Source organism: Choloepus didactylus, chromosome 6 (assembly GCF_015220235.1).
Source record: "Choloepus didactylus isolate mChoDid1 chromosome 6, mChoDid1.pri, whole genome shotgun sequence".
Lineage (NCBI taxonomy): Eukaryota > Metazoa > Chordata > Mammalia > Pilosa > Megalonychidae > Choloepus > Choloepus didactylus.
The window spans coordinates 53,398,735-53,414,679 of NC_051312.1; the positions used below are offsets into that span (position 1 = coordinate 53,398,735).

The 15,945-nt window shown below is 39.7% G+C and overlaps 1 protein-coding gene across 5 annotated transcripts in view; it reads right to left on the reverse strand.

Annotated features, from left to right (window-relative positions):
• Positions 1 to 8,783, reverse strand: part of BBOX1 (gamma-butyrobetaine hydroxylase 1) — a 77,336-nt gene extending 68,553 nt beyond the window's left edge. For 2 of the 5 annotated variants that reach the window (XM_037841033.1, XM_037841032.1), the window contains exons 1-2: positions 8,493 to 8,783; positions 8,039 to 8,319 (exon numbers count right to left, since the gene is read on the reverse strand). The gene's annotated coding sequence lies outside the window, so the exon portion shown is untranslated. The remainder of the gene's footprint in view (positions 1 to 8,038; positions 8,320 to 8,492) is intronic. The other 3 variants (XM_037841035.1, XM_037841036.1, XM_037841034.1) reach the window with 2 other exon arrangements.
• Positions 8,784 to 15,945: the final 7,162 nt, after the last annotated feature.

A 15,945-nucleotide genomic window follows, 5' to 3' on the forward strand; every position in this document is an offset into this window, starting at 1 on the left:
CGGTAGTTTTCCTTTTTTGTAGCATCTTTGCCTGGTTTTGGTATTAGATTGATGTTAGCTTCATAAAATGAGTTAGGTAGTGTTCCATTTTTTTCAATGTTTTGAAAGAGTTTGAGTAAGATTGGTGTCAGTTCTTTCTGGAAAGTTTGGTAGAATTCCCCTGTGAAGCCATCTGGCCCTGGGCATTTATTTGTGGGAAGATTTTTGATGACTGATTGGATCTCTTTGCTTGTGATGGGTTGGTTGAGGTCTTCTATTTCTTCTCTGGTCAGTCTAGGTTGTTCATATGTTTCCAGGAAATTGTCCATTTCTTCTACATTATCCAGTTTGTTGCCATACAGTTGTTCATAATATCCTCTTATAATTTTTTTAATTTCTTCAGGATCTGCAGTTATGTCACCTTTTTCATTCATTATTTTGTTGATATGGGTCTTCTCTCTTTTTGATTTTGTCAGTCTAGCTAGGGGCTTGTCAATCTTGTTGATCTTCTCAAAGAACCAACTTTTGGTGATATTTATCCTTTCTATTGTTTTTTTGTTCTCTATGTCATTTATTTCTGCTTTAATCCTTGTTATTTCTTTTCTTCTACTTGGTTTAGGATTGGTTTGCTGTTCATTTTCTAGCTTCTTCAGTTGATCCATTAGTTCTTTGATTTTGGCTCTTTCTTCCTTTTTAATATATGCGTTTAGTGCTATAAATTTCCCCCTTAGCACTGCTTTTGCTGCATCCCATAGGTTTTGGTATGTTGTGTTCTCATTTTCATTCGTCTCTATATATTTAGCAATTTCTCTTGCTATTTCTTCTTTAACCCACTGATTGTTTAGGAGTGTGTTGTTTAACCTCCAGGTATTTGTGAATTTTCTAAGTCTCTGATGGTTATTGACTTCTAATTGTATTCCATTGTGGTCAGAGAATGTGCCTTGAATAATTTCAATCTTTTTAAATTTATTGAGGCTTGTTTTATGTCCCAGCATATGATCTATTCTGGAGAAAGTTCCGTGAGCACTAGAAAAGTATGTGTATCCTGGTGATTTGGGATGTAATGTCCTGTAGATGTCTGTTAAATCTAATTCATTTATCAGATTGTTTAGGTTTTCAATTTCCTTATTGGTCTTCTGTCTGGTTGATCTATCTATAGGAGAGAGTGATGTGTTGAAGTCTCCCACAATTATTGTGGAAACATCAATTGCTTCCTTTAGTTTTGCCAATGTTTCTCTCATGTATTTTGTGGCACCTTGATTGGGTGCATAGACATTTACGATTGTTATTTCTTCTTGCTGAATTGCCCCTTTTATTAGTATGTAGTGGCCTTCTTTGTCTCTCAAAACATCCCTGCATTTGAAGTCTATTTTATCTGAGATTAATATTGCTACACCTGCTTTCTTTTGGCTGTAGCTTGCATGAAATATTTTTTCCATCCTTTCACTTTCAATTTCTTTGTGTCCCTGTGTCTAAGATGAGTCTCTTGTATGCAACATATTGATGGTTCATTTTTTTTGATCCATTCTGCGAATCTATATCTTTTAATTGGGGAGTTTAATCCATTTACATTCAACGTTAAAACCGTGAAGGCATTTCTTGAATCGGCCATCTTATCCTTTGGATTATGTTTGCCATATTTTTCCCTCTCTCTATTAATATCCTTTATTGTACCTATACCGAATCTCTTTAGTACTGAACCTTTCTCCAAGTCTCTCTGTCCTTTCTTTGTTTCTCTGTCTGTAGGGCTCCCTTTAGTATCTCCAGTAGGGCAGGTCTCTTGTTAGCAAATTCTCTCAGCATTTCTTTGTCTGTGAAAAATTTAAGCTCTCCCTCAAATTTGAAGGAGAGCTTTGCTGGATAAAGTATTCTTGGCTGGAAATTCCTCTCTCTCAGAATTTTAAATATATCGTGCCATTGCCTTCTCGCCTCCATGGTGGCTGCTGAGTAGTCACTACTTAGTCTTATGCTGTTTCCTTTGTATGTGGTGAATTGCTTTTCTCTTGCTGCTTTCAGAACTTGCTCCTTCTCTTCTATGTTTGACAGTGTGATCAGTATATGTCTCGGAGTGGGTTTTTTTTGGATTTATTCTATTTGGAGTTCGCTGAGCATTTATGATTTGTGTATTTATGTTGTTTAGAAGATTTGGGAAGTTTTCCCCAACAATTTCTTTGAATACTCTTCCTAGACCTTTACCCTTTTCTTCCCCTTCTGGGACACCAATGAGTCTTATATTCGGACGCTTCATATTATCTATCATATCCCTGAGGTCCATTTCGAGTTTTTCAATTTTTTTCCCCATTCTTTCTTTTATGCTTTCATTTTCCATTCTGTCATCTTCCAGGTCACTGATTCGTTGTTCAACTTCCTCTAGTCTTGTACTATGAGTGTCCAGAATCTTTTTAATTTGGTCAACAGTTTCTTTAATTTCCATAAGATCATCCATTTTTTTATTTAGTCTTGCAATGTCTTCTTTATGCTCTTCTAGGGTCTTCTTGATTTCCTTCATATCCCGTACTAGGGTCTCATTGTTCATCTTTAGTTCTTTGAGTAGCTGCTCTAGGTGTGTCTCTTCTGGTCTTTTGATTTGGGTGCTTGGGCTTGGGTTATCCATATCGTCTGGTTTTTTCATATGCTTTATAATTTTCTGTTGTTTTTGGCCTCGTGGCATTTGCTGTCCTTGATAGGGTTCTTTTAGGGTTTGTAGACCAGTTGAAGTCCTTATCTCTAATTTATCAGATCTACAGCTTCGTGGAGTACACTTTCTCTAACTAACCAGCAGGTGGCGTCCACGAGCCACCTGTTCTCCACAAGCCAGATCTCCCCTGCTTAGCCTTTTTGGTGAGTGGGGGAGTGAGTCTTGTGGGGCCCAATTGGTGTCCCAAGCTTGCGTGTGTAGTTGGTGTTGCCTGCCCTGTATGTGGGGCGTGTTTCTGGGCAGTCGGGGAGGGGGGGTGGCCCTAACAATCAAATCTCCCTGATGATCCTAGAGTTTTAAAGCTACTGCAATAGTCTAATCCTTCAGTTCAGTCCTGCCACAGTTTGTCTCTGCCACTGACCCACAAGTCTTTGGTATTGGCGTATGGCTCCTGAGACTTGCAAGTGGGCCCCTCTTCCAGGCTGTGCACCCTGGGTCCTCTGTTGAGGGATGACTGTGCTATGTCACAGGTGAGTGCCGTCCCCCCAGGGCAGTTCTGGGCTGCTGGGCTGTGTTGGGAGGCTCCCAGTCTGCTCAAATGATGGCTGAATGGGGCTCTGTTAATTCACACTGCTCCCCCTTCCCAGCTCTGGGACATTCAGCTGTGGTTGCAGGGAAGGCTAATGTCCACGCCCAGTTTTGTGGTGTGTGCCTGTTATTTGAAGCACTTCCGTCACACTGGGTTGTCTGGGGCAGCTCTGGGCTATGGGGCTGGCGATGGGCAGGAGTGTTTCCTGTCCACCAGGATGGTGGCTGTGAGCGGACACCCCCCTTTTCTTGGGAAGTTGTGTTGTTTAGTGAATTTTCTCAGCCACTGGATTATTGCCTTTTGTCTCAGAGCTGTCTTATTTCTGCTCTTGACTTGACGTGCCCAAATTTCAATTCTTTGAAGCTTTCTGTATTGAGCTTCTTAGAGTAATTGTTTTAGAAAAAGCACAAAGGATTTAAAAAAAAAAAAAAAAAAAAAAAAAAAAAAAAAAAAAAAAAAAAAACGGCCCTCCTCAGAGATCTAATGGGTTATTGAAATGCTAATAGACAAAGCAACCAGGGCCATTAAGGAAAGGTGCCCTGGGCAGAGAGATCAGCCTTGCTTCGGGATTTGCATATGCGCCTCAAGGCCTGATCTCCGCCCTTCCCCTTTCTGTGTTCACCAGAACTCCAAAAATCCTCTGCTTTTACTTTGGAGCTTCTCGTGTTGTTTTCCTTCTATGCCCGTCTCCTCTCTGCTGGGCTGGCTGCTCTCAGAGTCTCTGGTGTCTGGCCTCAGTCTATCTATGTTTGGAGTTGAATCAGTAGAATGAGTTTCCGATGAGAGCAGCCACTGCAATTCTCCCTTCTCCTTCCTGGAGCTGACAGCCCCTCCTCCCCCGGGACTGAGCCTGGCAGGGAGGGGCGCGGGTCCCCTGGCCGCAAAAACTTACAGATTTCGGTGATCTCAGCAGTTCCACGTTTTCATGAGTGTTGTATGAAGTATGCCCAAAGACAGATTGCTCTGTGGTGTCCAGTCCACGCAGTTCCTGGCTTTTTACCTACTTTCCTGGAGGAGTAACTAAAACATACAGCTCACCAGTCTGCCATCTTGCCCCGCCTCCTCTCATTTATTTTTATCATCACATTTCCATGTGTATCTGTGTGTATCCTAAACTCATTTTCAATAATATGCTCATTAATTAGTGTAAAAAAATTTTTGGTTGAAAGAATTTTTTGTACAACCTGAAATTTGTTGTACAAATTTAATATTTAAAGGATACCCCATTTGAAGGGTGCCTTTTCCATCACACTGAACACGGTCTTGTACTGAAAGATGGCACAGTTCCCATGTCACTCCTATTGTTGATACAATCACACCGACAGACACCTGCACCAACAAACACTAATTACATTCCAGCCTGCTATTTTGAGCTTTCTCTTTTTTTTTTTTCCTTATCTTTTTTTCTTCTTCTATCTAGTAGGTTTGACCTAAAGAGGAAAATGTGCTTTTCCAGACATTAGGGGAACTGAGACTCTTCCTCCAAACTACCTGGTCAAATGAATATCCTGAAGAAGGTATTTCAGGAAGGGTGGAGATAGAAGAACCTTGGCTGATGGGAAGCTATTCAAGATGCAGGGGATAGTGTGGTAGAACTGGAATGACTTGGGTGTTGTTGAAGCTAAATTATTTGGGTATCTGTGAAGGAACTTGGCAGGTCATTTCTATTTATAATCCCTTTTTTACCTTTATGATAAATGCCAATGGTAACCCAAATGAAAGCATAGCAAAAATGAAAATAATTCACCACCTTAACTGTTCTTGATGTATTTAAAGCTCTATTTGGTAAATGTGATGAAAATTAAAAAACAGAAACTATCACAGATCATCAGTATTTAAAAGCAAATTATTTCTGAAAATTCTTAGGCTTGTACATGAGTGTGATTTGTTGAAAGCCGTTTTTCAATGTAGCCCACTTGACTGTTAGAATTGAGCCCTGTTGAAGCATCATGCCCATTTAGCTATTTGACAAGCTACTGTGTTCCTATAAAGAAAAGAAAAACAGATACTCCTGGCTATATATTTTTAATCAATGGGACTTCTTGGCCTAATTAAGAGCACCTATAAAATAAAGATTTTTAATTGTTTTATGCTTAATTTGTATTCTGCTTCTCTTTAAAATTTTAATTACATTTACAAAATATCAGATTGATTTTGTTGGGAAGGAGTATTTTTGGTCGACCTGAAAAATTGCCCTTGGATTTTGGGGGATTCCTACTTGATAAGATTGATTTCTTTTTCATTTCGTATCATCACATGATGTGATTTTCTTTCCTTCTCAACCTATGTATCATATGTTTTTGTCTTCAGTTCTGTTTGGGACTTCTGTTTGGGAATTCTAAACTGTTTTGTTTTAGAGATTTTACTACTTTGGTGATAGAAGTTGATTTTGTCTTTTTTTCCTTTTTCTTAATTTTATAAACTCAAAATTTGTCACTCAATTTCTCCAGCACTGTTTAGAAAATCAAGAAATATCTCTGAAAGTTGGTTTATGCATTGATCTTTGAAATAAAGGGAACTTAGAACTAGAATTCTTAGAGCCAGAAAGAAACAATCTGAAATCACTGGGCTCAGCACCCTCATCTAACACACAGGGGAAATGGAAGCTCTGAGATACTGAGTGTGATTTGTCCAAGTGCACACTGCTGGTTGGTGGGAGAGAAGATGCAGACCCAGGTTTGCCTGTCCCGTGTGCTGCATAATGTGAATACCATGCAATGGTAGATGTAAGTTAAGAATTTAAGTACAAATTTACAATGCAAAAAAGAAATATTCATCCAAATGGTTGAACAAGGAGATTCTGCTCTTCTCAAATTTTCACCTGTGGTTTGGCATTGATGAAAATTTAAGATATCTAATGCGAGATTTTTAAGTCCTAATGTAAGAGAGTGCAAAAATTCCTTAAATGCTTATTACAATTAATTTGAATCATGGGCTTTGGATGGGATTCTCAGGAAGTTAATGTAGGAAACTTCACAGTTACTATACATACAATTAAAATTGACAGGGATAAATACTCTGGATCTGAGAAGGTTAGTTCATCTGCTAGGGCATTCCTCCCATCTCCAATGAAAGGCTGCCAATCCCTGACTGTATTTAGTAATGAAAGACAGGAACGGGTGGATGGTTTAGAGATCCGTGCTTCAAATGGCAGCATCTGTTAATCATCATCTTGTCTTCCTCTGATTATGGTATCAGATATACTGTCATATAGCAGGATCCTGTAATGTGTTTAGCCTCTTGCTTCTAAGAGGTTGGAGAGGAAAATGATCAAAATGCAAGTAACATGCAAATTGAATAGGTATATGTGTATAGGATGTATGTATAAACCATTACTTCAGCACCTACCATATTCTAGGTATTCTACTGAATGCTTTCCATACTTTAACCTTTTTCAATCCTCCAGAAAACCCTATGAGTTAGGTACCATTCTTCTCCATTTAATAGATGAAGTTTATATATATATATATATCTATATATATATATATATATATAGATATAAATATATATCTCCCCATGTACAAAGCAGAGGAAATAAGAATCTTGACCACTACATAGTACTGCATCATGGAAAATATATGGCTGAATAATTTCACAGGTAATAATTTCAATTTACTAAAAATATACTATTAAAAGAGTAGTTAAATCTCAAGATTATTCGCTGTTAGTTGACCTCACCATCAGATATTTCAGTTTTGAAGGGAGAGGGCAGAAAGAAGGAATGCTTTCCAGACATTACACCATAGAGACTTCAACATTATTACTATTCTTTTATATTTCAGCTTTTAAATCATAAAACTCCATTTCCACTTGGTAATGGTAGAGATGAACCAGAATGTGATTGTCATGGTCTGAACTTTAATATAGTTTGAATACTCATGACAATTGCTACTTGTGTCCCTTGAACTGAGAGGTTTTCTTATCTTGATTTAATAGGTGGCTAAGATATTTCAAAATTCATGATCATATTCTCATGTGAATAATGAATTCTATAGTCATCAGAAAAAACAGTCCCTTCTCTTGAGTAGGTCAGCCATTTGCCTGCTTTCTTGCTTAAAGTATCAAATATTTCCCAAACACTTCCTTCCTAATTTATAAAGAGGAAAACTTGAGCTCCACTCCAGGAGAATTATCACACTCATATTGGTGCTGAAGTGATTGAGACATTCATTTATTGATATAATGCACAGTACTGGATCTAGATTTTAGGGAGTTTTCTGCATTCTTTGAACCAGAACATATATTCATTATGAGAAATCCAACATTTTAAATCAAATCTATTAAAAATACCTATGGTATCTTTTCTTGAGCTTTATTTAAGGAGCAAAGCAATTGAAAGGTAACAATGGCCTTAATCGGCTAGTATTCTAAAGAAGCATGTTACGTTCAGCTTTTTGGGCTTGACAAAGAGCCCAGTGATATGCAATCACTTTTTTTTGGACTGGGTTGTAGATTATTCAAAGGATGTTCCAAAATCCAGCCAGAACCCCCCACCCTCCTCAGCCTGCTTTTAGACAGTCTGCTTTTTAGACAGTATCCTCTCTGTCTGTTCTGGGCACATTCTGGGTCAGCCTAAGGACTGCAAAGTAATTTGACTACTAGACTAAGCCAAACATAATTGGGAAAGGGAAGCTGCCAAGGAGCAATCAGATCCACTGCATTCCAAAACCAAGGCTATTCCAAATGCCTGACGGATCATCCCCATCTCAGCCCACATGGCTGTGGGATCCATGTGACCGGAGTTCCAATCGGATGCCCGCCCCACCCCCTTCCAATCCACAGACCCGAATACGCCAGCCTTTCAAATAAAGGGAAGTTGAGCTCAATCATACCTGTTCTCAGATGTGCTTTAGGCACCAAACCACGCAAAGCTTAACTAAGGGAAGGAAACATCAGCTTCAGTCTTGTACGTCCTTTGGCGTGGGATTCTCCTGATGCCAGTCACATCACGGGATAGAGCTGCCCCTGTTTCCCAGACTTCTAATGTGGTGCTGTTCCTTGTAAGTCTTCCTGCTCCTGGCGGCTGCACTGTGGCCCTACCCCCAGACACAGCTGAGGTTTGTAAATGAGGAAGGATGTCCCTATCAGAAGGTGTAGCAACTCCTATAGGAAGCTTGGAGGTTTGAAAAAAATAAAAAGTAAATAGTATTTACGGCCTAGAAGGGAAGCAGTTAGCAACATAAAGTACTTTACTACAGGTGCTGAAACTACAAAAACCCAAGTTCCCCGTGCAAAGCATTGCCCCAGTTTAGAATCTTTCCTGATAGAAGGAAGAGCAGTTCTCACCTGTCTTGTCTCCTGTCCCTGGGCCAGCAGCAGTAACAGGAATAAGTGAATAAGCTTTCACTTCTTCCCCACCTGTTCACAGTGACGGCTCTTTTATTGCAAATCTGATGGGGTGAAAACACTTTGAGATGTTGGTTTAACAGGGAGGAGCTTCCAGCCCGCACCCGATCAGGGGTGCAGTGGTATCTACCTGCCTTTGGTATATTCCCATATAAGTCCCATATAAGGGGCTGGGAGGGAAGCCTGAATGGGTCTGATATCCTCCTTCCTGTGCAGCTGTAGCCACCAGAGAGCAAGGGACTTCTCTGAAGGCACCTGGTTGCCCAGTGACTCGACTCACAACACACAGCCCTGAGGACAACAAAAGGGAAAGGCCAGGGTGGTCATTGTGCCAAAGATCCAGAGCCTGGCTACCAGGCATTCACTTGGGGAATGCCCAGGGCAAAGGGAGGGCTGCGTGGAAAAGGCTCGGATCCTAGTTCATAACACGGCCCAGATCACATTAAAACAAAGGCTGCTGGTGGCAACTGAAGTCCAGGAAAGAGACTTGTGAGCCCTCTGCCCCACCTCCCACCGATGCCACTCTTTCGAGAAACACAGAAGCAACTTCAACCAGCAACTTGTTGTTTCTTGCCAAAAGAACTCTCATATCTGGGAGACCCAGACAAGCAGGAATGAGAATGCTAACCATACAGAGAGAGAGGAAAAAAAAAAAAAATGCAAACACTCCGGTGGTTTCCTCTCTATGGTTTCTTGCCCAGGAGGACTTCGCCCAACCCTTCCATAACTGCAGCGTCCCTTCCCTCAGTGATGCTCTGTCAGCTCATTTCACAGTTAAGCTTAAACCGTGTCCCTGCATCTGTAGCCCCCTCCTCCCCCTTCCTTTTCCCAAGTCTCCAAGTCAAATTACTGACACCCAGTGCCCAGTGAAAATCATGGTGTTTTGGTTCCCACGTGTGGGCAGGGTGTGTGTGTGTATGTGGGGTGCCTGTGGTAAATGCTGCCAGCATTTAAAACCCACATCTACTGAGGCAATATGTATGCCAGAAGCAAGCAGTTAACTATATTTTCAAAATTCAGATGACCTAATAGAATTACATGCCACTAATTTTTGCTCCGCACCTCGTGCTTTAGTAACAATGCCTGGAATAAATTAGGCAAACTCTGTTCCAACTTTGTGGGATTTGTTGAAAAAAATGTATTTCATGTACGTGGGTTCTGATGGGCTGAAAAAGTAAAACAAAATAAAATGAACAGCAAACAACAAGCAAATAAACCTGTCAATGTAATTTGAAACCTTTGCATAAAGAATCAATCCCTACATTTAAAACAAACAAACAAACAACACACAAGCAAATAAACAAAACCCTGCTCTGGAATGTAAGAAGCCTTTTTAAGGTTGAAAAAAACAGTATTTCCCTTAGGGCTCACTGCTATCTCTCTTAACCATTCACAATCTTCAGCTTGCTTTCACATAGGTACTCTCAGTGTAGTATCCAGTTGTAAACAACATTAATATTCTGGATTCCAGATGGAGAGGATAAGACCATGGAGATTCGTGAACCACGCAGGGGCACAAAACGTGCAAGAGACAGCATCAGCACCAGACCCTGGATTGCGGATGGTTTGCCCGTGTGTTTCTAATTCCCAGGTAAGCAATTACAGTGCCTTTATTATCCATGGAGACACGATCCATGAACAAGGAGCAATACCAGTCCAGAAGCTGCAAAAGGATTCAGGCTGGGTGGGCTGACCCTTATAGAAGGAGCACTTGCTGTGAGTGGAAAGCTGCCCTAAGTCCTTCCAATTCCAAATATTTATAATGACCAATACATATTAGCAATCATTTTGCTAACTAAAATTCATAGCCAAGCTCTCAATTCTTAGTAGTTCAGCCTCCAAAGTACCTCCCTTTTGAGACTTTGTATCCACTAGATCTGGGTTCAAATCTTCACCCCACCATTTTCTAGGGATGTGTTATGACAGTGTGGTGTCTGTAAAATAGGGATAAAAATAGACCTATCTTATAGGTTTATTGTGTAAGTGATGAAAAGAATTTACTAAGTTCTGAGTAAACAGTAAAGTATCAATAAATGATAACTATTAACATTATTTTACTTAGGTCTAAAAGGGGGGGTAGTAATATAGCCAATTGAATTGTTAAAATAATTTGTTTATTTTATATCTCCTCCATGAGGGCTTTGGGACTTCTGCATTTAGGACCAATCTAAGATCAGGCAAGAGAGGCTTTAGAGGGCCCCACTGTGGCCCTCCTCCATTTGACATTTCCCCATGGGAGATAAATCAGCAGGACCAAGGGCACATGCCCACCCGGAGTTAGCACTATCCTTCCCTTCTAGATGATGCTCTGGGAGCCCGGACTCTGAAATTTTGGAACCCAAAGACTTGTGTCTACTTCCAGGGTCTATTAGTGTCCTCTACCCTTCCTATAACACACTGAAGTTGTACTCTACCCCTGGTACATGTACTCCTAGGCCCAAGGGGTGGTCCCAGGGCAGCTGTCTGTGAGTGTGGTTCACAGATAGTTGAAGCTTAGATGTGTGTGCTAGAGTATCCACATGTGTTCAGTGTGGGAGGAAGCCTGGGATGGTGTTCCGGTTGGCTAAAGCTGCTGGAAGGCAAAATAACAGAAATGGATTGGCTTTTATAAAGGGGATTTATTAGGTTACAAATGTATAGTTCTAAGGCCAGAAAAGTGTCCAAACTAAGGTATCAACAAGAGGATACCTTCACTGAGGAAAGGCTGATGGTGTCTGGGATGCCTCTGGGCATCTGGGAAGGCATGTGGCTAGCATCTGCTGGTCTTTGCTCCCAGGTTCAAGTTTCAACATGGCTTTCTCCAGAATGTCACTGGGCTTATATCTCTCTTAGCTTCTCTCTCTCAGTTCCTGTACATCCTTGCTTGTTCTCTCAGGGCATTTTTCTCTAAGTGTCTGGGGGTCCTCTCTTAGCATCTGTAGTTCTCACTTAGCTCTCTGGGGCAAACTCCAGGCTTCATCTCTTAGCTTAGCATCTCCAAACATCTTTCTGTCTGCATCTCCAAGTATTCAGCTCTAAGCTCTCTTAAGGACTCCAGTAATGGAAATAATCTAATCAAAAGGTACCACTCTCCACTAATATGGACTAGCTATAATGTATGAACTGCGAATTGAATCTTAAGAGCACAGCTTATCAGGGGAACTCTTATTGTAATGGTCCCTAGATTGTAAGCTCTTACAGCAGTCACATCTATTCCTGAGTTGTAATGGTTCTCTCCAAATTCTGAGATGCTGAGCTCTTTCTGTATAACCTGGTCGTTCTCTGGAAATTTGGGTATCTGTGTGACACCTGAAACTCAGAGCTAGAGCTCAGAAGCTATGAATGTCAGTATTACCTCATACAGCAAATATTCAAAAAGCTGAAAAAGAGTTCAAACTTCAATTAGAGATATGAATGAAGTGAATCTGGTTAGGACTAAGGCAAATCAGGCCAAAGGGTAAAGGATGATACTGACTGTGTTTTAAAACTTCAACTTCTGGGCAAGACCAAGGGAAGAGATGTTTATATGGTGCAGGATCTATACCTTCTGCAGCACACTAAATAATTTAACTTGTATGGTCAGTTTATTCAAACACCATAATTACATGGAACTTTGCAAAGGAAGTGAGATCTGGTAGGTTTGTACAGATTAGTGTGAAATCCCGTTACATCCCAAAGTAATTTGGGTAGAGAATAAAAATATATTTGCAGGGCCCCCTGAGGAACTGGGGAAAAATGTGGAAATGTTGGACTTCCCCACTTGGGTTATTACTGATATTCTCACAAACATTGAGGACTACCAATTTAGTAGGCAGAGCCCTCAATCTTGGAGCTTACCCTTATGAAGCTTGTTACTGCAAAGGAATGGCTAAGCCTCCTTATAATGGTGCCTAAGAGTCACCCCCAGAGAACCTCTTTGTTGCTCAGATGTGGCCTTTTTCTCTCTAAGCCCACTAGGCAGGTGAACTCACTGCTCTCCCCCACTATGTGGGACATGACTCTCAGGGGTGTAAATCTCCCTGGCAACACAAGACATGACTTCTGGGGATGAGCCTGGACCTGGCATTGTGGGATTGAGAAAATCTTCTTAACCAAAAGGGTTAAGCGAAATGAAACAAAACAAATTTTCAGTGGCTGAGAGATTTTAAATGGAGTAGAGAAGTCACTCTGGAGGTCATTTGTATGTGCTATATAAATATCCCTTTTTAGTTTTTAGTGTATTTTAATAACTAGAAGTGTATTTAATAACTAGGAGAAGAAATACCTGAAACTGTTGATCTGCAACCCAGGAGACTTAATTCTTGGAGACGATTGCATAACTATGGAGCTTACATCGTGTGACTGTGTAATTGTGGAAACCCTGTGGCTCACACTCCCTTTATCCAGTTTATGGACAGATGAATAGAAAAATGGGGACAAAAAAGTAAATGAAAATGGAGTGGGATGCAGGGAATAGAATGCTTTGGGTGTTCTTTCTAATTTTAATTTTAGTTTTTATTTTCATTCTTTATGAAGTAAGGAAAATGTTCAAAAATTGATTGGGGTGATGAATGCACAACCATATGATGGTACTGTGAACAGTTGATTGTGCACCATGGATGATTGTATGATTTGTGAATATATCTCAGTAAAACTGAATAAAAAAAAAAGTTCCACTCTCAATTGGGTGGGTCACATCTCCAGGGAAATAACCTAATCAAAAGGTCCCACCCATAATAGGTCTGCTCCCACAAGATCACATTAAAGAACATGGTTTTTTATGGGGTACATAACAGATTTAAACCAGCACAGTTGCATTGAGAAATGGAGAGGACTTTGGGCCTTAGTCTTTAGTATGGGGACTGGAGTCTAGGGGCAGGTTCTCCCTGTCTTGCCAAATTCTAGTGTGGAACAATGAGGAGTCTGAGAATTCTAAATTCAAACTTGGCTTTCCAGGTTATTATGCAGGTATATTTTTCAAGGTGGGGCATAGAACATATTCAACAGTTAGGCTGATTTATAAGCAATAATGTGCTGGTAAATGTTTACCAATAGGCTCTCCGGGAAAAAATAACAACCTAATTTGTAGTGCTTGCCATTTACTGTGGTATAAATGTTCCTAGCATGGCCACTTTCAAGCTACCAATGCAACATCACTGAATGTGAGATTGGGAAGAAATGTGTAAGTCATCTCTCATGAGCCTATAGGAGCTGGCTCCAGCACATCATGGTTCATGATTTTAAATATTTAGACATGTGGTATTGAGGTCTCCATTTGTATTCTCATCCTGGGTCCCCCTTTATACTGGAAAAAATGCCAGTATATAAGAGGTCCTTAACAACTACCTCTTGAATAAAAGTACCTTTGTTCATTCACTATAAATGTATCTGTACTTTACAGCATTCTTGACCAAAATAGACAGTGAGTGTCAAAACGTCTAGCACAATTCTTGGCACCTTATATACAATCAATAAATGTTGTTGAAAGAGTGAATAATAGGCATGCAATAAATCGTAATTTCTTTTTTATTATCACATTTGGGAGAAATTCAAGGTTTTTAGTTTAAGCTGTTCTTAGGTGTTTGCAATTTTATGCAGTTGTCCCTGCGTCAAGACAAGTGTTCATTTATTTTAGGGTTTTCTGAGATTCCTTTGTGATAGACATCTCATTTTCATAAAGTTCCCAAGGGAACATTGCTCATACAATGTTACTCATTTTAGAAAGTTTGGTAAAATTCCATTTGGCTGCATGTCTGTTATCTGAGCCTAGGAGAGGAAAGGCTGTTTTTTATGCTCTAACTTCGTTCTCAGCTCTATTTTGTGCCCTGGAATAGAAGAGAGAAAAATGACTTTGAGTTAATACTTGAGATTTAGCTCATTCCATATGTTGTCCTCAGTGAAGAATGTATTGAGTTTTTAAGATGAGTGCATAAGAAATAGGAAGTATAAAAGAGTCTGTGGTGACTTCTCATTTGCTTGACTAATTGAACTGCAGCTTGATGAGTGATAATTACTACTTGAAATAATTTTCACCATGCACATATTCCATTGGTTGATAATTTATACACTTAATATAAATATCATTCTTTGTTTTAGTAATTCCTAATAGCAGATATTTCACTTCTAATGAAGCCTTTTTCTTCTTCCCAAAGAAGAAATTTCAATATTACTACCGTGTCCTCAATGAGCCAGTTTCTCCCTCCTCAATAGTTTCACAGCAGTTGAATGGACTTTTTGTCTGCACAGTGCCACAAATAGATTTTGTTTTACTTACTGACTTTAAAAAAGTTTTATAACTTTTAAAAAACTTGCTTTGGCTGAACCCTGTTTCTGTAAACTCGAATCCTTAGGTAAGGCTCTTCTAAACAGAGCAAAGGTTTGGTTTGGGATACTTCCATTCTACTATCAAAAAACAGCTCTTTCTCCAAAAGATCTACAAAAATGCAAGTCCTATGATTGGGTCAACAAAAGTGTTGAAAACTCATCTGTAAGGGCTGCTGAATGAAAACACAGGTTCATCAATATGGGAATCAACTAAAAAGCAGAATCTGGGAAAATTGTCAGTAAATTTAGAAGTATAATTTGCTATTTGGAAGATACTTGGACATTTTCTAATCCCACATTTATTTCACAGATGCTGAACCTGAGATACTTCTAAGCTAAAGTAAAACCAGATATCAGGGCATGCTCCAGAGATTTTTATCTCTGTATTAGTCAGAATGGGTTAGATTATGTTGCATTAACAAATAACTCCCAAATCTCCATAGCTTAAGATAACTGATGTGTATTTCTCACAAAAATGGACATACTTATCATGGGCAGGCAGTGGGGAACTGCTCCACAAGCTCAGGTATCAAGATTGATGATGCCGTTACTACCAGGACTATCCCCACATGCTGTGGCAGACAGAAAGCAAGCTTGGCTTATCATGCTTGGCTTTTAAAACATCCACCTGGAAGTGTAATCTATCACTTCTACTTATGTTTCATTAGTCAAGCAAGTCAATGCTCATGTATCCCTTCAAGGAGGTAGGGAACTGCAATTTTACTATGTTCTTGGGAGGAGGAAAAATGGAATATTTTTGAATAGTCCATATATCTGCAAATCCTTATATTCCTGTAGTCATTGACAACTTTCAACTGTGTGAACTTAGAGATATAGGTAGTAAGCAGAGACTACACCAAGGAATAATACAATGTTAAAAATAGGACATTTTATGTAATTAGAAATTAGAAAATATATTTATAGAAAATGATCATGTGCCTGAAGGGCTGGAAAGTTTCTTCCATCCTATAGACCATGCAAGTCATCTGGCTGAATTAATTACACTCAAGCTGTTGCAGGTTAAATGATATTAAGATACCTAAGGAAAAGATCTGTCAGAAAGTGAGGAAACATTGAAAAAAGGAGTCAGAGGAAAACTGATAGCATCCCT